The sequence below is a fragment of the Schistocerca nitens genome, unplaced genomic scaffold (genome assembly GCF_023898315.1).
Source record: "Schistocerca nitens isolate TAMUIC-IGC-003100 unplaced genomic scaffold, iqSchNite1.1 HiC_scaffold_376, whole genome shotgun sequence".
NCBI lineage: Eukaryota > Metazoa > Arthropoda > Insecta > Orthoptera > Acrididae > Schistocerca > Schistocerca nitens.
The window spans coordinates 8,906,130-8,930,954 of NW_026045910.1; positions in this window are offsets into that span (position 1 = coordinate 8,906,130).

The window sequence follows — 24,825 nt, forward strand, 5'->3', positions numbered from 1 at the left end:
TGTCCTGGTCAGATGACTCTCAGTTTCATTTGGTAAGAGCTGATGGTAGGATTCGAGTGTGGCGCCGACTTCATGCAGCCGTGGACCCCTCAACAAGATACTGTGCAAATTGGTGGTGGCTCCATAATGGAGGGAGCCGTGCTTACATATAATAGACTGCAATTTTTGTGGATGACAGTGCACCGTGTCACCGGACCACACTTGTTCACAATTCCTTTGAAGAACATTCTGGGCAATTCGAGCGAATGATATGGCAACCCCGATCGCCGGACGTTCGTCCCATCGAACATTTACGCACAAAATCCTGCACCGCAGCACCTTCGCAATTATCGACTGCTATAGAGGCAGCATAACCCAGTTCTTCTCCAGAGGCTTCCAACGACTTGTTGGGTACATGTCGCGTCCAGTTTCTGCAATAAGACGTTCGAAACAATATTAGGAGGTATCCCATGGCTTTTCCCATGGAGTACATACCATGAACAAAGACTAGTACAGAGCAGAGAAGGTAATCTTGGACAAAAGAATTCAGTGCTAAACATTCGTCTTATAATCTGAGGAAGAAATCCCTGAGAATGCAGGTCTGGAGCACAGCACCGTATAGTAGTGAACATTGTACACCATGTGATCAGAAACATCCTGACACCTGGCTGAAAATGACTTACAAGCTCGTGGCGCCCTCCATCGGTAATGCTGGAATTCAGTATTGTGTTGGCCCACCATTAGCCTTTGAAGACAGCTTCCATTCTCGCTGGCATACGTTCAGTCTGGTGCTGGAAGGTATCTTGTTGGGGAATGGCAGCACATTCTTCACGGAGTGCTGCACTGAGGAAAGGTAACGATGTCGGTCGGTGAGGTCCGGCACGAAGTCGGCCTTCCAAAACATCCCAAAGGTGTTCTATAGAATTGAGGTAAGGACTTTGTGCAGGCCAGTCCGTTACAGAGATGTTATTGTCGCGTAACAACTCCGCCACAGGCCGTGCATTATGAACACGTCCTCGATCGTACTGAAAGATGCAATCGCCATCTCCGAATTGCTCTTCAACAGTGGGAAGCAAGAAGGTGCTCAAAACATCAATGTAGGCCTGTGCTGTGCTGTGCCACGTGAAACAACAAAGGGTGCAAGCCCCCTCCACGAAAAGCAAGACCAGAAAGCCACCACCTCCGAATTATATTGTCGGCTCTACACACGGTGGCATTCGCCATACCCACACACTGCCATCGAATCGCCACATAGTGTTCCATGATTCGTCACTCTACACAACGTTTTTTTAATGTTCAGTCCTCCAATGTTTACGTTCCTTTCACCAAACGAGGCATCGTGTGGCATTTACCGGTGTGATGTGTGGCTTATGAGCAGCCGCTCGATCATGAAATCCAAGCTTTCTCACCTCCCGCCTTACTGTTACAGTACTTTCAGTGGATGCTGACGGAGTTTGGATTTCCTGTTTCATGGTTTTGATAGATGTCTACCTGATACACATTACGACCCTCTTCAACTATCGGCGGTCTCTGTCAGCCAACAGACGAGGTCGGCCTGTATGCGTTTGTGCTGTACGTGTATCTTCACGTTTCCACTTCAGTGGACCTAGGAATGTTTCGGACTGTGCAAATCTCGCCTACAGACGTGTGACACAAGTGACACCCAATCACCTGACCACGTTCAAAGTTCCTGCCTTCTGCAGAGCGACCCATTCTTCTCTCTCACGATGTCAACTGACTGCTGAGGTCGCTGATATGGAGTACCTGGCAGTATGTGGCAGCACAATGCACCTAGTATGAGAAACGAATTTTTTTGTTGGTGTCCAGATACTTTTGATCACATAGTGTAATGTAGTGAATCATGGATTGTGGGACAATCGGAAAAGAAGGGTATCGATGACTTTGAGATATATAGGATACTAAATATTACGTGGACTGATACTATAAGACATCTACCTCTACATGTATGTACATGCGTCACAAACTGCCGAACGGTGCATAGCGGAAGGTATCACGTACCGCTACTTGTCATTTTCTTTCCTGTTCCACTCGCAAATAGAGTGAGACTGCAAATAGTTCAAATGGCTCTGAGCACTATGGGACTTAACATCTGAGCTCATCAGTCCCCTAGGACTTTGAACTACTTAAACCTAACTAACCTAAGAACATGACACTCATCCATGCCCGAGGCAGAGCTCGAACCTGCGAACGTAGCGGTCGCGCGGTTCCAGACTGAAGTGCCTAGAACCGCTCGGCCACACCGGACGGCAGAGTGAGAGTAAAACAACTATCTACGACCTCTGCAGGATCCCTAATTTCTCTCATCTTATCATTGTGGTCCTAACCCCAAATGTTCATATGCGGCAGTAGAATCGTTCTGCCGTGGATCTCAAAATATGGTTTTCTAAATTTTCGCATTAATGCCTCGCGTAAAGGACGTTATCTTACCTCCAGGGATTCCCATTTGAGTTCACGAAGCTCGCAATACTTGCGTCCTGATCAAACCTACCGGTAATATGTCTAGCAGCTCTTCTCCAAATTTCTTCCATCTCTTCGTTTAATCCGACCTGGCAGGGATCTCAAATACTCGAGAGTACTCAAGAATTCGTCGCACTAGTGTTCTGTATACCGTCTGACTTACAGACGAGATATACTTTCCCTAAACTCTCCCAATAAAGGGAAACTAATTATTCACCATATCTACCACCAACCTGACGTCCTCAGCTTATTCCTTATAACGCTGCAGTATTACGCTTGGATAATGAATCGATTTGACTGTGACAGGTAGCACACTACTAAAGTTATAGTCTAACGTTACATGATTGTTTTCCCTATCAATCGCTATCAACGTACAGTTTTCCACAATGGGAGCACCAACTTGAAATTCTCTCTAGGTCATCCTGTATCCTCCTACACCCCCTGAACGACGACACTTTACCGTACACCACAACGTTGTCAGCAAACATCCGTAAATTGCTGCTCACCATGTCCGTCAGGACATTTGTGGAAGTAGAGAATAAGAACGGCGCCCTAGTACACTTGCTTGTGGTATTCTTGACGATACCATTGTTTTCTATGAACACACACCCTCGACGACAAGTATTTGAGCCACTCACTTGAGGAAGTCCTCCGCAGAATCGGAGAGGAAAAACTAATTACAATTCACTATCAAAGAGGGATAGAAATCTTGATAGGGCAAGTTTCAAGTCTTCAGGGACTAATTTACATGGTAATAGTGGGAGCAGTAAAGAGAAAAATCTGTAGCTGCGAAAATAGACTAGAAAATATCGAAAATGTGACAGAAGACGCTGGGTAAATACTCTTCTGAATTGATAAGGCTGACGCAGTAGACGAAGTTGTGGAGTGCCTCATCGAATCTATCAGAGGAGGAGAGTTCTCACATTTTTCTTCGCGTGCCTTATTTGGCCATTTGGCGATGATGCTCTTCCGAAAATTTAACAGGAACCGCCGGCCGCTGGTGGCCGAGCGGTTCTGGCGCTACAGTCTGGTCCCGCGTGACTTCTACGGTCGCAGGTTCGAATCCTGCCTCGGGCATGTATGTGTGTGTTGTCCTTAGGTTAGTTAGGTTTAAGTAGTTCTAAGTTCTAGGGGACTTATGACCTCAGCAGTTGAGTCCCATAGTGCTCAGAGCCATTTGAACCATTTTTTTTTAACAGGAACTAATCGGATTCTGTACGTTTTGGTTGTAAATTAAATGTTCTAGTGCCAGAAACTCCCTAAAATTTCAGAAAGTACTAGGCTGTATCAGCAGCTCCTGCTGCCTTCTTATAGTTCTGATCATTTAGAGCTCTGTCGAAGTATTACCTCAGAACCTGAATATTAATTTGTTTCTCATGAACTGTGTCTTCTTATTCTACCTCACTTCAACACATAGCTTGTCCACTGTACAGACTTTCGTTCTATTCCCTATCTCTATATCTTCAGCAGTTAGTGAAGATCTTTGATTTCTACCACTTGGACTTGTTTGCATATCACGTCTTCGAGGCCACGATTAGCCTAGTTGCTAGCTGTATCAATCTTTCATGCACATCACATCACTGTCAATATCTTTACATGTTCAGCTACTCTGAGGTAGTCTCTTCGCAGATCCTTTTGATATCGTTCATAAATTATCTTTATAGCTGCCTTCCATTTCATTCTTTTGATTCACTTATTTTCTTCTACCATTCATGAACCCGAGTATTTTGTGAATAGTCCATGACGTCTTTACCTCTCCGTTCACTATACCTATACGGCATTAATTAATTACTTCCGCTTAACTACTAATGAAACTTTGGCCTCAGAGTAATTCCACGTCATTTCATTTCTAAATTTTCACAATTGCGTTTGATCGTATACTCACTTTCGCTACATCCTCGAACTTCAAATCCTTTGTTGATCACTTCTAGGTGGCTGTTCAAGTCTGTATCGGCGTCTGTGTATGCTTTACAGACCGTAATTTTAATCGGATATCCAAATGTTAAGATTACCATGTTGTTGTCGAGTTTAAATCTCTCTCTGTCTCCTGCCGAGCATGTTGTAGCGGTGATTGAGCCACCAGACTCGCCATCAGAGGGCAACAGTTGAGATCCTACTCCATCTATCCAGTGTTAGGTTTCTGGTGGTTTCCCTAAAGCTCTTAAAGCAGATGCGTGCTGATCTATATTCATGAGGACGCGGCCGACTTCTGTCCTAAAGCCGAGATTGTGGTTTAATGGCTTCGTCTGTCGAAGTGGCGCGACGCCCTTACTTCTTTCTTCCTGCGTCTCCCGGTCTTATACAAGTAGAGATTCATAACTTGTGAATTTCATTCAGGGAGCTTGCTACAATTGGTAGAAATATGTGCCATATCTTCCTCTATCCCAACAATCCTTTCCCAGAGACCACATTGTCTAGTTATAATTCCTCGCACTATCAATGCGCTTGTATCATCTAGAGATACCAACTTTGAATTCCTCTTCTCATATTTCACAAACTCTTCACTTTACTCGCATGCTCTTCCCCCCAAAAAAATGTCTCAAATGGCTCTGAGCACTATGGGACTTAACTGCTGAGGTCATCAGTCCCCTAGAACTTAGAACTACTTAAACCTAACTAACCTAAGGACGTCACACACATCCATGCCCGAGGCAGGATTCGAGCCTGCGACCGTAGAGACCGCGCGGTTCCAGAGTGAAGCGCCTAGAACCGCTCGGCCAACCCGGCCGGCGCTCTTCCCCTATCTTCATCTCCTTGTTATATGTTGATGTATACTTTGAATGGTATTTGCTGCTAATTTAGTTTCAGTCCTCGGGAGAATAATTGGATTTTTATGGTGACCACAGTTAACTCACCCATTTATCTTCCTTTTCATTAATTAGATGCTTTGTTATAACGATATACTCTTGTGATCAAAGTTGTCCTATCTCGTTATACTTCGATTCACTAGTTTCTACCTTGTAAAATTTTTTCAAGTTTTTCCAGATTATACTGTTTCCCTAAAACATTAGCACAAATTCCACGCTTTTATTTGGTGAACGTTATTTTGTGAACGTTATCTTCGGATAATCGTCTCCTAAGCTCTCCATCTGGAGATCGGAGCAGGAAACTAGTTTACCACGAAACTCTTTCCTACGGAAATTCTAATAATGGCATCATTTTCAAAGCCTGATTGTCCTATGGATAAAATTTCTCCATTGCTTTCTGAGTCTTTCGCTGCCAACTGCCTTCTGTGGGAACAATCGTTCACCCCATAGCCAACCACCTCCCCTCTTTTCCGCCCACTTTTGACAAGGGCTTTGGTACAACATGCGTTGTAATGAACCTGGACATCGTCTATACACGTTTTGTTTTTACTTAAAATGCGCATCACAAGATATATTTTTGATGTAAGTAATAGCAGGTGGTTTGTAATATGGTGGTACATTTGATTGATGTTTGCCCTGAAACTTTGTACTGTCATTTCATATTATCATCCACTCACAAAGCGATTACTTATTTGCAATATAACACGATTTCCACACTTTGTTTGCATGAACTCTTTGAAAAACTGAACTCCAAGTAAAGTTATCTACTTAAACCACGATAAGTCGATAATTATCATTTTACATGACAATGTCCGTTCAGTATCGTGCACTTAAGAGGTACACTTATTTTAAAATTTGCTCTCCATTATATACCATACGCTTTTGGAAAAAGTTTATAGAATCACATTAATGCTCTAACTTTAATACATAACAGAGGAATGACAGCAGCTCACTGTCAGAAATATTATGAAAAAAACAATCAAATATTTTTAATAAACTATTTGGTAGAAAGTTGCCAATATCTTACCCGAAATAATATAATAATTTACGTATGTAATGATATTTACGTTATAATTATTTAGTTGTAGCAAGAGATATAGCAACATAATTGGTTTAAATTAATTAAATATTTATGAATGAAAGGAAATTACATACGATGTTACGATGTTTTTAAACACTCAAATATTCGTGGATCACTTATCGCGAACTTTCACCAAAAGTAGTTTCTTCCATGACAGTTACTGTCTGGACCCCGTGAAGACATGACGCTTTCGTCATGTAAGTTGTGAAGTGAATGACATTATCTTAAAAGAAAAAAAAAAAAACTTCAGCGTTATACGAATGCATCGTTATAGGGTAGTATGCACAGCTAAAATTCTCTCGGGTTTCCATCCACATCCAGTGGACTAAAATCCGAGTACTCCTCATTTTCTAGTGATAACTGCCTTTTATTTGTGTCCTGAAATAAACAATCGAGATTAAAATTTGGGACAATGCCGTTAATAAAGACAGCAGCCTGTACCTGAGCACGGACATTGGAAGGGTGAAGCGAGCGCTGTGGGCAAGCAACGAAAATATTGCCTTATATGGCCCTGGCGCGAAAACAGTGACGTCAAAAAAGGCATCGCGGCTATAAAAGGAAGGTGGCAGCAAAGAAAATACAGTCGCCACTTGACAATGGAATATTCGGCTGGAACCTCGAGGATTTCAAATCACTTGACGTGGCTGGAAACCTGAGAGAATTTTGTCAACTTTAGCAGTGTGTGACATACAAGGAAGGTGGCAGCAAAGAAAACACAGTCGCCACTTGACAATGGAATATTCGGCTGGAACCTCGAGGATTTCAAATCACTTGACGCGGCTGCAAACCTGAGAGAATTTTCTCTACTTTAGCAGTGTGTGAATGTTGTGGAAACGAATAATATTTGAACAAAACTTAAACAGAATACCTGGAACATTTTGTTTATGACGACAAGTTGTTGTGTTAAATATACAGCAAGGAATGAATCAGCAACACCTACTACAGAAGGATGAACCAAAAATTTTCAGATAACTAGAAATCTTCTTTTTTTTACTTGTGTTGATTGAAAAATTTGTTAATTGTTCGAACTGCCCTCATACTCTAGATGCATTTCATTTGCTTATTACGAGAACAGGATTATGTGACAATTCAAAATGGTTTATCAGTCAGTGACACACATTTAGTGAGGCAGGGTGACCTCTTAGGAGACCTCCGACAGCCATAAGTGAAGGTCCTTACTAATAATCTGTGCACTGGCAGTCTTGTGTCACGGGACCAAGAGATTTTCGATTAGGATTAGCGTGACTAGACTCCTTGTCGTTGACGGTAAGTCTAGGCATACATCTGCATCTACATCATACTCTGGAAGCCACTGTAAGGTGCATGGTTGGAAGGTTTCCTATTTGATAACTAGTAGCTTCCTTTCGTGCTCTACTTGCAGACAGAGCGAGAGAAAAACGACTGCCAATATGCCTCCGTGTGAGCCCTAACTTCTCGTTTCTTATCTTCGTGGTTCTTACACGAAATGTATGTTGGCGGCAGTATGATCGTTACGCTGTGAGCTTCAAATACAGGTTCCCTAAATTTTGTCATTGGTGTTCCTCGAAAAGAACGTCGCCTTTCCTCCAGGGATGCCCATTTGAGTTCCGTTAACATCTCGGTAACAATTGCGTGTTGTTCAAATTTACCGGTAACATATCTAGCAGCCAGCCTCGGAACTGCTTCGGTATCTCCATTTAATAAGACTTGTTGCCGATCCCAAAATTTTGTGCAGTACTCCAGAATAGGTGGCACTTCCAATAAGCCGTAGTCATCCATTGGCATTCCCTGCCACAACCCTCGTATGATCGTTCCAGTTCATATCTCTTTAATATTTAAACAAAATGACTGTGTCAAGCGGGACATTACCAATATTGTATCCGAATTTTACAGTTTGGTTTTCCTACTCACCCACAGTAACTTACATTTTTCTACATTTAAATCAAGCTGTCATGCATCACACACACTAGAAATTATGTCTATATCGTCTTGTATCATCCTGCAGTTATTCATCCACGGTAGGATTAGCAAACAACAGCAGATTGCTGCCCACACTCTCCGCCAGACCATTTATGTATATAGAAAATAATAGTGGTCCTATCACACATTCCCTGCGGTACTCTTATTCATACCCTTGTCTCTAATAAACACTCGCCGTCGAGAACAACACAGTACGTTCCGCTACTTAAGACGTCTTCGAGCCACGCACATACCTAGGAATCTATACCGCAAATTGGTAACTTAGTTAGCATTCTGCATTCTGTACTGTGTCAAATGCTCTGCGGGAAATAAAGGAATATGGAATCTGCTTGTTGTCCTTCATCTTTTTTTCGCAGTATATCATGTGAGAAAAGCGCAAGGTTAGTTATGCACGAGCGATGCTTTCTAAAACCATGTTGATTCGTGGACATGATCTCGGTCTCAAGAAAATTGACTGTATTCGAACTGAGAATATGTTCAAGGATTATGCAGTACACCGATGTCGGGGCTATTGGTCTATAACTGTTTTGTCCATTCATTGGCCATTCTTATATACAGGAGTCAACTGCGCTTCTTTCCAGTCGTTTGGGATTTTGCGCTGAGCAAGAGTTAAGCGATAAATGAAAGCTAAGTAAGCATCCAATGCCGTAGAGTACTCATCGAAAACCAGGAGTGGGACTCCATTCAGACGTGGCGACTTATTTCTTCTATTTAACCCTTTCATGCATAAAATTCATTTTTTAGAGATTTTTAAAATATTAAGGTGATAACGTTTTCTTTTCAGTCCCATTATTATATTTTCACCACCAAAATATTTTTTAAGTTCTCCATTTTTTCACAACAGGAAGTGGGACACATATGTCCCATGAACCAACGCGAGATACCTTTTCTGCTGACTGACTGATTTTGTAATTTTATTTTTTTAAGCCATAAACTGGATTTTGTGGAGAATAAAATAACTACAAATTATACATGCATTTAATCTTTTTATTTGTGTAGAACCAGTTTAAAAAATATTCATTGCATTTAAGTTTTCACGATACATGACCTATACCTACAAAACTTTACATTCCATGAAACTTGGAAAAACATGGTGTGGCACAAAGTGGTACACCACAAGCAGTGCAAACAACTTTTGTTCTCAGAATGAGATTTTCACTCTGCAGCGGAGTGTGCGCTGATATGAAACTTCCTGGCAGATTAAAACAGTGTGCCGGACCCAGACGCGAACTCGGGACCTTTGCCTTTCCCGGGCTAGTGCTCTACCAACTGAGCTACCCAAGGACGACTCACGCCCCATCCCCACAGCGTTACTTCTGTCAGTATCTCGCCTCCTACCTTCCAAACTTTACAGAAGCTCTTCTGCGAACCTTTCAGAAATAGCACTCCTGCCTTTGCAGTGCAGTCCCGATTCTTTTTCAGTTTCAGTACAGTCGCCCCTAGATGGCAGCACCGTGCAGAGCTGGGTAACATATATCCCGACACTCGAACTGGAGCTCAAAGTTAGTGGGACATATATGACCCATCAACCACGAAAGGGTTAAGTGTTTCCCTACGCCAAGGATGGTCAAACGACGGTATGTTTGTACAATTCTCCTACGTGAACGATACGTAATACAATACGCTTTACTAAATCATTCTGAAATGTTTCAGTAAATCTTACTTGATCGAGAAAGCGGAAATTCCGTAAGAGACGCGAAGGTCCTCCTGACATTCTCGGCACTTTATTCAGATCGTTTATTGCCATTCCTGTAGCCAGCCGGAAACTTCCATCTGCGAGAGCAAAGATTCTATCAGCCTCCGCCAACGAAGGTTGGCCGTGGAACAAATTCAGTGACCCCTGGCACTACGACCGTGTCGGCACCGCGGAGGGAATGCTGAATGAGGGCGGCCCGCAGGTCTTCCTTCGGCCAGCCACAGACTCTCGCCACTCGTAAATAAAAGAAACCTGCAGGAGCGCCGCAGCAGCGCCACCGAATGTAATCCCATTTACTGTATGGCAGACGAGTCTTAGAGGAAAGGTGGAAATTGTAAAGTGAGAGCATACAGCATGTTCGTGGTATAGCGGGTGGGACCCTGCAAACGAACACAGTAGAATAAAATTCGGTATGAACTTTTTCTAAATATCATTTACTCGATTAATACAAATAAGGTAGCAATATGAAACGGATGCAGTAAGCTCAATAGCAATGTCGTACCTACGAAACCAGCCCAGAGTAAATGGAAGTATTTGCCCTACTTACAGTCACTTAGAGTTGCTTGGGGATAAAGCACAAGTTTCCTGACGGTTACTAATCATACAGGCAACGAAATGGATAACGATTGATAAAAAGGCGGGATTAATCTTCAATGCATACCTTATAAGCGCGATTGTTAGAGAAGCCGGTTACGATATGATCGCTACTTTGTGAAACGGTGTTACAGTTGTTAACCAGGCTATGATGAGCTGAAGCTGAGTGCTTTCCAACAGAATTCCCTAAAACAGTAAAATCCAAAAGCAGTATCAGATCCGTTATCCGTTGATCATTTACGTGCCACATTAGGAACATGAGGTATCTTCACGTAATACGTTTCACTGTGTTCAGTGTTTTATGAGTCAAAAGCTTGTTGAACTTAGGAGAATTTCCATAGTGATGGCACAAGCAGTTTTAGAGACGACGGAGAAACGTAAAGGAATAAATATTAGATAAGTAACCTTGGTCTGCTAAGGACTAATCCAAAATCAAGAAGCCAAATTGGTTTTAAGACCACGCTTTAAATTGACTATGATAATTAGCTAATTTTTATTTCTACGACGTAATAACGTGTCTTATTATACAGGGTGAAGCTAAATTCGCGCACTCTAGCTTCACAGAGTGACTCCTCACATGCCAGCGATAAAAAATGTCTGTCACGAATTTTTGTCCGGCGAGTAAATCCGGCGGAAAAAGGACGTTAAAGCGTGGCAATCTGACAACACTGTAACCACGTGTATGGTAAGTACCTCTGTCAGCACGTATTTGTAGTGCATAGAGATTTGGGTTAGAATTCAGGAGGTCGAGGGTTTGTTCCTGGGTTGTGCCGCACTTTTTTTTATTTCAACCGGACATATCATAATGTATCTTAGGTCACATGTATCCTAAATTTACAACATTTTGTAACGCAGAACATAACAAAATAATAAATAGGCATTTGAACCAAATAGCCTGTCATAGGACAGAATAACTGCAAAAACAATATCAATTTCGAGATACTAAAGATGATAGTACAGTACAATAACACAACATCTACTTGTCATTTATACTACATGTAATACGAGAGCTCAGATGTCACTCATTAGTAACCAGTGACAATAATAATGCCTATATTAATGACAGCATGACCTTCACAACAGAATACGATGTCCTCGGAACAACAGATGCTCAAAGTGACCTCACTGCACGTCCAAACATGGAGTAACCCGCCAGATCGTACAGCTCTGGACCCTTTGCAACATAGCTGCATCCACAGGAGTAGAGTACACGTGCTCTTTCTGGTGTCCCCACAAAAGAAATCTAGGGTATTTAGACCAGGTGATCGCGGTGGCCAAACAAATGGACTTCCATGTCCGAGATATTTCCGAGGAAATGTTCTGTCCAGATTTCGTCACACATTAATTCCAGAGTGTGGAGTCGCACCATCATGTTGGAACCATATCCTCTGCTGAACATGAAGTGGAACATCTTCCAGCACACCAGGCAGATAGCTTGACAGGAATGCATGATACCTTCGTGCAGTCAACTGGTCAGGCAACATGTAGGGGCCCAAACACCTGTCATCCAATATTCTGGCCCAAATGTTGATACCAAAGCGAACTTGATATCCACAGTCGTGGGTAACATACGGGTTAACTTCACACAAATGGTGGGCATTGTGTGAATGCTGCTTTATCCGACCATATTACGGTGTTCACGAAGTCATCGTGTCCGCAGCTCGTGGTTGTGGGGTAGCGTTCTCGCTTCCCGCGTTCGATTTCCGGCGGGATCAGGGATATTCTCAGCCTCGTGATGACTGGGTGTTGTGTGGTGTACTTCGGTTAGTTGGGTTTAAGAAGTTTTAAGTTGTAGGGGACTGATGACCATAGATGTTAAGTCCCATAGTGCTCAGAGCCATTTGAACCTTTTTTTTTAAGTCATCTTTGGCTTCCTGTTGTTGTTGGAACCATTCACAGAATTGCGTCCGCAGATGACGATCTACAGGATGCAGGTGTTGCGTGAAAGCATAATGATAGGGGCGTAGCCCATCATGCTCGTGCAGCAAGTTAGGGACCGTGCGTTGGGAGACACGGAACTGCCTTGCTATGCTATGTGAACTTCGCTAAGGTTCTTGGTGTGTGAACTCCAGAATAGCTTTCTCAGTAGCAGGAGTATGGAGTATGGCGAGTCTGTGGACGACCTCTGTCACGCGATGGTGGAAGGAGAGAACCTTACTCCCAAGGGCGCAGATCCAGACGACGAAACACATTTTTATCTGGATGGCGTCGACGAGGATATCTAGAAGCATATTCAAGAGTGGCAACACCAGCCCAGTTAGCAGGTGCACCAAGGACCAGAAGCATATACACGTATTCATGGTTTGTGTATGCTACACGTCTGCCGCTCTGGTTTAGGAGTTTATAATGAGAAAATTGGATACGTGTACACATGTACATTGGAGTCTGTCACGGGCGCGTTACTCTGCTCGCAACTACTCCCTGCCTGGTGGACAGCGCATACAGTATAAACGCCATCAGTCCAGGTCGCTGTTCCACCTGACGGACATTACCCCTCTGACAGGTATTGTTCTGTATGATTCGTCCTGACACCACTAATTGTGAAATGTTCGGTTTCGAATTACACCATTTCGCTTACGGTAATAGACGTGATGTTTCCATAATCCCATCGATAGAATAATAATAATAATAGATTGAGATTCGTACTAAACAGAATGCGGTTACCAGACTCAATGTTGAAAGGCATAAATAGTGGGACCATGGTGATTACACTACAAATAGTAACCTGGTTTGGACATTATTCTCAAAGACGTTACTAGTCCTACTGGGAATGTAAGGCCCTAACGAGATGTAATGTACCTGAACGAGGCAAGAATAATAGTTGATACTAATCTATGGGACTACTGGAGGAGGGTACAAAGAAAACAGGTTTCGCGTCTAGTAGCTGTAGCAGAGCGAATACACTCACGCGCATGACTTGGGAAGGTCTTCTTTCAAAGCGGACCAGTCTTATACAGGATGAGCACAAAGTCTTGCCCTGATTATAACAATTTATTACAGAATGGCCGTTTGATATAATAATTTACATTTGATGCCGTTACATGGGTTAGTGCTACTGTTTTTTTTTTTTTTTTTTTTGAAAAAAAAATACCGCTTACGTTAGTAAAACTCAACGTCTAGTCCCTTGGTAACCCGGAGAATGTCGAGGTGGTATTCCAGTTTTCCGCCAGGTGTTTCGTAACATGTATTCTGTCACAGTACCCACAGCACCTTGTATCCTAGCCTTCAGTTCGTCGACGTCAGCAACTGGTGTGGCGAAGACTCTGTCCCCAATATAGCCTCAGAAAAAAAAGTAAAGGGGCGTAATGTCTGGAGAGGGGAGTAACGTCCGGATCGGTGGATTTGAAGGAACGGTCCATTACTATGGAAAAAAACTAGTAACACTAACCTACGTAACGGCATCAAATGTAACTTCTTATGTCAAACGGTTATTCTGTTATCAATTTTCATAATATGGGTAAGACTTTGTGCTCCCCCCTGTATTTCTACTATTGTCGTATGTAAGTTCGAATGTTTTCTAGAGGACCCACTGCAATCGCTGTTGACGATTAATGTGCCAGATACCGTACCACCTGGGCTACATTTACCCAATAAAAAACATATGCTTCAGCCCAGGACCTGTTGCATGCTAACCCAAAACTCTACCCACTGCACCAACTGTACAGCACTATGGATATGTGCTTTTACAGAGCTAGTTATCAAACATACGATTACAGTGTTGCCAGATTGCTACTCTTTAACGTCCTTTTTCTGCCAGATGTACTCGCCGGACGAAATTTTGTAACAGACATTTTTTTTATCTGCGGCATGTGAGGAGTCGTGCTACGAAGCCCGAGTGCGCAAATTTCGCTTCACCCTTTATACTTAAGTTGATAACATGGCAATACAGGCAAACCTACCTTGAGGGGTAAAGTTAAGTATGCAGTCCCATCACCGTACCTAATCAAATATCACTATTTCTTGTGGTGCATGTACAGACTTCTGTGCTCGAGACACTTCCTGTGACTGAAGAGGATATGCACGCTAGAGCTTTCTCCTTGTGACACTATTCGAATAACACAGAGCTTGTTCCAAGAGGTACATCGCATCAAAGGTAAAACAGAAACTTCTTTGTCTTGCTTTACATGCTGATAAGAAATTTTTCGCTCATTCTCTGTATAAAATTTAAAAAATTGCTCTTCCTCACAATCCACGAACTTCTGTATTATCGTCTTAGAAACACCATGTAGTTTTTATCCCAATAAATAAAAAAAGCTACTAGCATTGTTGGCCAGCTGTAGAGTGCACATTCCTAAGTGTAGATCACTTACATTTGTTTTCAAATAACTTTCATAGATGCAGACGGATAGCGCCCGCAACAAGGGCAGTCAAAGCGCTGATGAATCTCTTGGCACGCCATTTGAAAGCTACGACGCAATACAGGCGGTAAACATCTGGTGCCACTATACAGCCAGATGTGATGAACATCGGACATGTCGGTTATGAAATAATTCCAACAACGCGTGAGAAAGTTGCGTTAACACATCCCTTTGTTGTCCGACCAGGAAAAGATCAGGACTGTAATCATATTTAAGCAAAGATGTCGGTCTCTAGTTATGAGGTCTCCTCCTAGTTTAATTGCAACAACTTCATTAACAACACTATCTCCGTAACTGGAAATGCGCGCCGCAGTCTCTTTGTTTTTATGTTCCACTGATTCATTGGTACCAAGACAATGTTCCGCTATCGCAGATTTTCTCGGCTGTTGTTAAATTTGCGTGGGTAGGACTCTCCTGATGCTGCTGTCAGAATGCGGAGAGCAGCGCTGTGCTCTGCCGAATGTAGATTTCCAGCAGCGGCGGCGTAGGGAACATCCTGAACATGTACGTCTTGTGGGTCAGCCGCAACTGTAGAAATCCATTTTGAACAATGAAGATGCGCGTAACAGCTGCCTAATCGAAAATCTTCTACTGAGTACACGACCGGTTTGGGAGTACTTTAAGTTACATTAACTGGTATAAAACTGCAAGAAAAAAATTCTGTTACACACAACTGGGAGGGGATCTTCATGTCTGAAAAATCAGATAACTATGCGGCTAAAATGTCTAAATTAAAACAAATTAAAATAGAGAACAAATAAAATCACTTAATCGTCACTTAAATTCACCCAATGTTGTCATGGAACCAAATAATCTGAGTCGAAAAGGTAAGAGGGACTAAAAAGGCCGAAAAAGCAGACATCATGACCGGACACCAAAACAAAACAAAATAATGGAACATGTAAAATGCAATTTAAATCGGGCGGGGGGGGGGGGGGAGGAGAAATGATACATTGTGTATAATTACTTACAAGAAATCTATAACAACCATTCTCCCATGCTGTTTGATCAGGAACAGAAACAGGACAACTATGTAAAAAAAATTCCAACTGTGAGAGTGAGGCCGCGCACGACCCAAGCACAGCCGCGCTACAAATGTCTGTTTCGTAGCGCGCTTGCGCTTGTGACGTGTGGGGCTTCTGTACTCACATAGCTCTCTGGTTTGACTTCGGGTCGCTCAGCATGGAGGAAAGATTGTTACGGAATTTTTGTGAAGTAATTCCTTGAAACATGTGACTTCTCCCCCCACCCTCCACCCCAAAATTTCTATTACGTTTTACACGTCCCATTATTTGGCACCTTGTGGTGTCCGGTCGTGATGTCCATTTTTCCGGATCTTTTTCCCTTTTACCATTTTGACACAGAACCTTTGGTTTCATGGCAACAACGGCGTGAAGACGAGCTCAGATTATTACATGATTTTATTTGCAGGTTAGGGCCTGTTCTCTATTTTAATTTGCTTTAATTTAGAAGTTCTAGCCGCATAGTTCCTTATCTGAAATTTCAGACATGAGTAACCCCTCCCATTCGCGTGTAACAGAATATTTTTCGTATTACCGTTTTACACCAGATGATGGAACTTCCAGTATTCCGAAACCAGTCGTGTACACAAAAGATGCAACTGTTGCCCTGTTTTTTCATTTTTGAAAATGATCTTTAAAGTGTGTCTTCATTGACGTCTCTCGTTCGTGGCAGCGTCTGTTGTTAGCCTCTGGTTCCACCGTCAGGTACCAATGTATAATAACTTCACCCTTCGAACAACACCACATTCCTGCAACCCCGCCCCCGCCCACTCCTTCCAAGACTCCACATCGCCATTGTGTAGTAGTGAATCACGTGACGTCTGGTGGAGGGTGGGGAGGCCTGAATGCGGATGTATATGAGGAGGCAGGCACTGAAGCGACGGTAGATGGCAACTCCCTGTCAGCACTCCTGTGCCCACCTCGCGAGTGATCGGAGAAACCGCCCGAAAATCCGGCTACAAACTGACGGTCGCTTCCAGTGGCGCAGACGCCGTGGTTGGAATGACAGCTGGCAGAACGACATGGGAGTTGTTGCGGATGTCCAGAGGCGGCGCCTCCAGAAACTCAGGCCGCGCAACTGGCAGTGACGTTGGCGGCATTGGCGGCGGCGGCGCGACTTCGATGTGCATTGACACCGCTCTGGATGTCGCACACCGCGACGGGCGCAGAGGGGGAGACTGCTGCTGCAGACCTCAGCGGCGTGCTGGGTCTGTGGGCAAGAATTCTGCAGTCGTACCGAGCGCAAGCAGCTGGTTCTGTTGGCGCCGGTGCAGCCCAGCACTTGTGCGATGACATCATGTTCTCGAAGCCGTTTCTTGCCGGAAACTTTGAAGAAAACTGTGTCCTGCGGTTGCAACTTTGTATGACCCAGTGGAATGAACTTTTTCCGCGACTGTCATAGAAGATGCAACAGGCTACGGTCACAACGACGGTGTAATAAGTCGGCCGATGACTTCCCGTCATGTAGCAAGGAGTGGTAAGAGGAAAGAAAAATTTTAAAGGCTTGCTTCCGTGCTTGAGACGAACAAAATTTCTCTTTGTGATTTCTGAACGCTCAACAAACTGTTCACAACATCGTAAGAATAATGCTAAAAGATTCGAGAGGAAAGGTAGACGACAAAGCCAATACAGTAGTAACAGTAGTGACAGATCTCATGTGGATGACAAGTGGAAGTTTATTGCACTCGGCTACCAAGCGTTCCAGAATGGTCCCATGAAATCGATATGAAAGCATTGCCATGGTCCAGATGGTCGTGGCCACTGGAAAAAAAGTTGCCGGTGCTCCGCACAAGCTGCGTAGCGAGAGGTCATTTCCTGTTTTCAAGCGCCTGTACTTTGGCTTTGCAGTGGCTTTGAACGAGTTGCTTCGTGCGAATTATGCTCTAATGACCTTCGTGTAGCTAAGACGAAACATCCCTCAGGAGGGAGAGGGAAACGACTACCTGTACATCGTCATTCTCTGTATGTAGTAGCAAACACCTGACCAAACGGATAGCATGTTGTGATGCGAAAGGTAGCGACGTACCACTGCGTGGGGAATTTCCTTCACACCACACGGCCGCACGAAAAGCAGTTGCTCCAACAACTCGCCAAAAGCCAAGAAGAAAATTCTGAAGAATTTTAAAATTTTGAATGCCAAATTGATATATTTGATTCCTCAGAGGCAAAAAATGCTTTGTCGGTACAGACCGGTACCCAAGACAAGAAGTCAGATTTCGAATGTTGTGCACCGGGACTATACAGCAACTGGTAATAATAATTAGTCAATAATAAAGACCAAGTTGCAATTTGCGCGCTGTCCATGGCGGGACAGGCTTGGAACGACTGAAATAAGCTGATGATCTATAATCAATTAGATCTTTCGATTCTACAAATAATGAGGGAACTTGGTGACTCCGTGGACAATGGCGAGTGCTTTTTTTTCCAACTGACTGAAATTGCACTTCGCCGTGTTAAGAGTTTTCGAGGAAAAAGCATGAGGTCTGTAATACGAGCCAAGTCTGCGGGAGAAGAAGGCTCCAGTCCTGTACGAAGATGCATGCATAGTAAGTACAAGCTTAGCTTAGTATGAACTAGACCATGACGACTTAACGTTGCGTCCTGATATTCGTGGGAACACACAAAGGTAACATCTTTCCAGCACAGCCAGTTCAGTGCAACAGCAATTTTCGCACGCGATATCAATAAACTTAATGTGATAAGTTAATTTTCCAATCTGCCTGTAATTCTTGGAGCCGGCCGGGTTGGCCGAGCGGTTCTAGGCGCTACAGTCTGGAACCGCGCGACCGGTACGGTAGCAGGTTCGAATCCTGCCTCTGGCATGGGTGTGTGTGATGTCCTTAGGTTAGTTAGGTTTAAGTAGTTCTAAGTTCTAGGGGACTGATGTCCTCAGAAGTTAAGTCCCATAGTGCTCAGAGCCATTTGAACCATTTTTTGTAATTCCTGAACGTTACAGAGCACCAGTAATACTACAGTTATACATAAGCACAAGCGAGTTGGATGATTATCATAAACACTTAAGTTCTTCATGGACAAAGCTGCACGTTTCCTTGTTGCAGTTCCCAGCCTCAGAGAGAATTTGAAATAAACACTCTAAATTTGTCAAATGTTCAGCAGGCTTATGAGCCACGAGAAATACGAGCATCCAGATAGTGCATACAACAAGGAACATTAACGGTTAATTATTCCAGGAAACACTGAAAAACAGCAGGAGCTGGATCACTTGTGAACGGTAGTGTTTTAAACTGGAAATTGATCACGAAATATTGTTTGGAATGCTCGTCGCGTGGTAACTGTAAACATGTATCATAAAAATAAATCCTCTGATAGAATTGCCCTATCCCAACCTGCCCATCAGTTCCTCTGATTGTGGGACAAGAAAAGAACCCACGACGGTTGGTGGGATTACAGTGGCTTTGAAATCAGCACACAGGCGTAAACCTCGTGATAGTTTTTACGTATTACTATGGGGGACGCCCCCAGCTGGCAGAAATGGTTAGAATGGCCTTAACGCCTTTCCATCATGGCAGTTCTTTTTCAACCCACTCGTTTATAGAATGGGGGATAGGCCTAGTACGATAAAATCATGACTGTGCATTACCTTTAACAGTAATATGCGCCTTGAAGTCTTTAGCCCTTCAAATCCTTGCTCAAAAAATCACAGTATTTATTGCACAAATCAGAATATTGGGTATGAGGCACAGAAAAACTGTTTTGCAGTACGTTGTCTTATATGCCCAGGTAGAACAACTCAACCCGTTCAAAATCGGAAATATACATGTTGTTTTCGGAACATATTACATTGAATGGAACACTCTTCGTAACGACACGAAAAGTTGCAGGCAAACTGCACATACTAGTACTGGTGTTTCGTGTCGGTTATAAGTGGACCAAATAGAAATTGGCTTCTGAAACCGTGGACTGCTGATCATTTCGTAGGGTCTTAACTGATAAAGGAAGCAGAGGCACCTGTGTCTAATTAAAATTGATTTGCCCTATAAGCCAATCTTAACTGTTATTCTGTTTCATGATGATGATGTTTGGGTTGTCGGGCACTGAACTATACGGTCATCAGGACCCGTATAATGTCTCAATTTTTACACAATCCAATCTAGCCACTTTCACAAGCTATGACGATGAAGTGATGATGAGGACAACATAAACACCCAATCCCTGGGCAGAGAAAAGCTCCATCCCGGCCGGGAATCGAACCCGCGACCCCCTGATCCAGAAGCAGCAACGCTAACTACTTCTTCTTGTCTTTCTTCTTCCCTTTTTTTTTTTTTTTTTTTTTTTTTTTTTTTTTTTTTTGTCCACGAGCTGCGGACCTTCTGTCTGTGGACTACAGCAGAAGGTCTGCATGCAGCGGACAGGAAAGATGGTGTGTCTGCCGCTCGGCTGTGACAACATGAACTTGCTGTGTGGCCGTGCAGTAGACTGACACCTAATCTGGGAGCGTTGTAAACAGACCGTAGGGATATGACCTTGCTTGCCACATTCTAAGCACTTTGTTTCATGACAAGGACATTCGTTCCTATATGACCAGAAAAACACAGCTGACAAGAATTCCGTACCTTATTCTGAAACACACCTCGTATACTGCGTGAACAAATGGTTTTACCTTTACTGTCACTAGGAGCTCAGATGTTACTCACTTTAACATTAGTTGTAGAATTAGTGCTTTGTGCACTACGAACAAGAGAAATAGACGGAGCGTCAAAATGAGCTTCAGATGTGTCCATAGTAATTTGATAATCTACAATTAACCGAACTATTTTCAAATCCAGGTGTGACAGTTTTGCGATAGCAGTGCATACTGGTGCATCAGACATGTTCTGCGTGCAATGCACGCCGTTCTTTTCAATGCTGTAGGCTGAGAAATGTGCTAACAACTGAGCTCGCTATTTCGACAAATCTTTTTCCTTGCAGTTAAATGGGCGAAACTTAGGGTGCTACAGTTCGTCATCTGTTGAACACTGAGCAGCGGCCATTAAATCTGCTGCACCCAAAAACTGAACATGTTCGTTTAATGATGGTTCACGTGGGGGCTCAGCCATGGTGAAACACAGTAGATAAGGTATTTGAACCTGCGATCTACGAATATTTTCTTAGTGACCATTATCTGAAAAAAGCTTAAGGGAAGCGGTGAGACTGGTAGTACCAGATTTTCGGTTGTCGTAATAGAAACTTCGTTTCTTACTATAAAGTTGCTGGTGATATACTGAGCGAGGTGGCTCAGTGATTAGCACACTGGACTCGCATTCGGGAGGACGACGGTTCAAACCTTCGTCCTGTCATCCTGATTTACGTCTTCCGTGATTTCCCTAAATCGCTTCATGCACATTGCCTTGTTGGTTCCTTTTAAACGACACGGCCGACTTCCTTCCTCGTCCTTCTCTCATGCGATGGGCCGATGACTAGCTTCTTGGCCGTGCTTCCCAAATCAACCAACAAGTTGGTGATATTTGTAGCAAATCAAACTCATGGATAAAGAGAGAATCAGCAAGTTTAGTACGTTATTTGTTTATTTTCCACTCTTCTCTGAGTGGTTAGGGCAGGAGACGAATTCGTGGCGGGCCGCATCAAACTAGTCACAAGACAGATAACATTTTCACTCTTTCTCTCGCTCTCTCTCTCTCTCTCTCACACTCACTCAAACACACACACACACACACACACACACACACACACACACACACACACACACACACACACAAGTACACAAAATTATTGTACCTGGTTTGATACAGCCCCGCTGTTTTTGCTGTTCTTGGGCAGGGAATGAGTTGGTTGCTGATCGTAAGCAGATGGTATCCGCCCTGTCTACTGTGAAGCGACTGGAAGGGCTACCAAGAATTGTGTAACAGGTGTACACATTAAGTCAACGTTACCTGAAGTTTTGGGTCGAATAGTAGCGGGTAAGTCAGCCTACAGAGGCAGTTTCGTTACAATGGTGAGGTAGACTGTGCAACACCGTACGTTTATCACAGAGACGTTCGTTAAAAATGCAGAATCTGCAACCACCACTCATAAGAAGTTTCGTCACCAATTCAACATTCTACGTAATGGTGCAATTACAACCCGTGATACCATTCTCCTGTTGGTTACGAATTTATGTGAATCAGATTCCGCTTTGAAGAAAAACCGAGAGCCAGTGAAAAGACGATCACGTCACCTGAAAACGTTGAAGTTATGCGTCATGAAATTCAACAGAGCCCAAACAGATCTACAAGACAAGAAGCACTGTCTCTCAGGTTATTAAATTAGTCCATTCGACACATTTTACACCGTATATTTTGCCAGTCCTACAAAATTACGGTTCTTCACGACTTGAAGGAAACGTTTTAATGAGAGAGATGATGAAGCAACAACGTGGTTCTGTGATTTTAATGTCAGGTGATACTCATTTTTACCTAAACGGCAGTGTAAAAAAACAAAACTTTCATTATTGGTCCCCAAACAACCCTGAGCAACAGAACCAGTTGCCAATGCTTTATGACAGGGCTACAGTGTGGGCTGGACTAAGAAAATCTGGTGTCATAGGACCTTATTTCTCGAAGAAGATGGGAGATCTATCACTGTGAACTTGGAGTGTTATTTGACTACGTTGCATGAATTTCTCTTCCCGGAACTTCGCCGCCATGGCATAAATCGTTGACATTCTTGGTTACAGTAAGACAGTGTGACAGCTCACACTTAGAGTGTGTGTATGATTAAAGTAAGAAACTGTTTCTGGGGAAAGTGTTATCCAGCAGAGGAGATGTTGACTGGCCACCCAGCTCTCCAGACATCACTCAGAGCTACTTTTTTGTATGGCTTCCTCAAAAACAAACTGTACATCAGTAAGATATGTAATGTACGAGACATTCGTGCTATACACTGTAACAAGTTGGAGTGAGTTACGACAAACTTCATGCTGGAGGTCCATGAGTGTACCAAAGAAAGAGGGCCAGTACTTAAAGGACATTGTCTTTCACAAATAATTAATTTCTATTAGAATTAACATATAAGACCTAAACTGCTATTCATTGTGCATCTTTTGAAATCAAATAAAGTTTGCTACACCATGTGATCAAAAGTATCCAGATACCTGGCTGAAAATTACTTGCAAGTTCGTGGCTCCTTCCATCGGTAATGCTGGCATTCAATATGGTGTTGGCCCACCCTTAGCCTTGATGACAGCTTCCACTCTCGCACGCGTACGTTCATTCAGGTACTCGAAAGTCACTTGGGGAATGGCCGACCATTCCTCATGGAGTGCTGCACTGAGGAAAGGTATCGATGTCGGTCGGTAAGGCCTTGCACGAAGTCAGAGTTCCAAAACATTCCAAAGGTGTTCTATAGGATTCAGGTCAAGAGACTGTGCAGGCCAGCCCATTACAGGGATGTTACTGTCGTGTAACCACTCCGACACAGGCCGTGCATTACGAACATGCGCTCGATCGTGTTGAAAAATGCAATCGCCATCCCCGAATTTCTCTTCAACAGTGGGACGCAAGGAGGTGCTTAAAACATCAGTGTAGGCCTGTGTGTGATAGTGCCACGCATAACAACAACGGGTGCAAGCCCCCTTCATAAAAAACACGACCACACCATAAAACCACCGCCTCCGAATTTTACTGTTGTCACTACACACTGGTAGATGTTCACCGGGCATTTGCCATACCCACACCCACCATCGGATCACCACATTGTGTACCGTGATTCATCACTCCACACAACGTTTTCCCACTGTTCAATCGTCCAGTGTTTACGCTCCTTACACCATGTGAGGCGTCGTTTGGCATTTACCGGCCTGATGTGTGGCTTATGAGCAGCCGCTCGACCATGAAATCAAAGTGTTCTCACCTCCCGCCTAACTGTCATAGTACTTGCAGTGGATCCTGATGCAGTTAGGAATTACTGCATGATGGTCTGGTTAGATGTCTGCCTATTACATACTACGACCCTGTTCAACTGTCGGTCGTCTCTGTCAGCCAACAGACAACGTTGGCCTGTACACTTTTGTGCTGTACGTGTCCCTCCACGTTTCCACTTCACTATCACATCGGAAACAGTCGACATAGTGATGTTTCGGATTGTGGAAATCTCGCGTACAGACGTATGACACAAGTGACACCAAATCATCGGACTACGTTCTAAGTCTGTGAGTTTCGCGGAGCGCCCCCTTTTTCTGTCTCACGATGTCAACTGACTGCTGAGGTCGCTGATATGCAGTACCTGGCAGTAGGTGGCAGCAAAATGCACCTAATGTTAAAAACGTATGTTTTTGGGGGTGGAGTTGAGCACAAGACTTGAACCAGGACTCGAAAGTTTCCGTGACAAACGACAGTATGACCTCCTAGACCTGTCCCATTGGTTTCAGAGTTATTGGATGCTCATAAATGGTTCAGGAATGCAACACATATCAGACGGAGCTGATGCATGAAGCCTTCGGTGACTATTGTACCAGGGTTTTATTAAAAGATCTCTCACAAAGCCCAAAGAAATTTTGGTATTATTTAAAGCTTGTTGGCGCCGAAGTTAGTGTCCAGCTGTGGGGAAAGACACAAGAGTATTTCCTTACATTGGGCGAAACTCCATCCAATACGAATAACCATTAGTGTCCGTGTAGATCCAGAGAAATGCCTCCCGAAGGTGAGAGTATTATAATTCTGGCGGTTAACTGCCAAATGATTCACAACCAATAGCCAGAGTCTGAAACCCTCGTAAAAAGCACTGAAAATCACAAAGTACTAGGAACAGAAAGGCGGTTAGGTCCTGAAGATGACGGAAGTAACGCCATGGGTGAGAAATTAAGTGTATTCTGAAAGCACAGAGATGTGTGAAATGGAGGTGGTATATTTTCCGC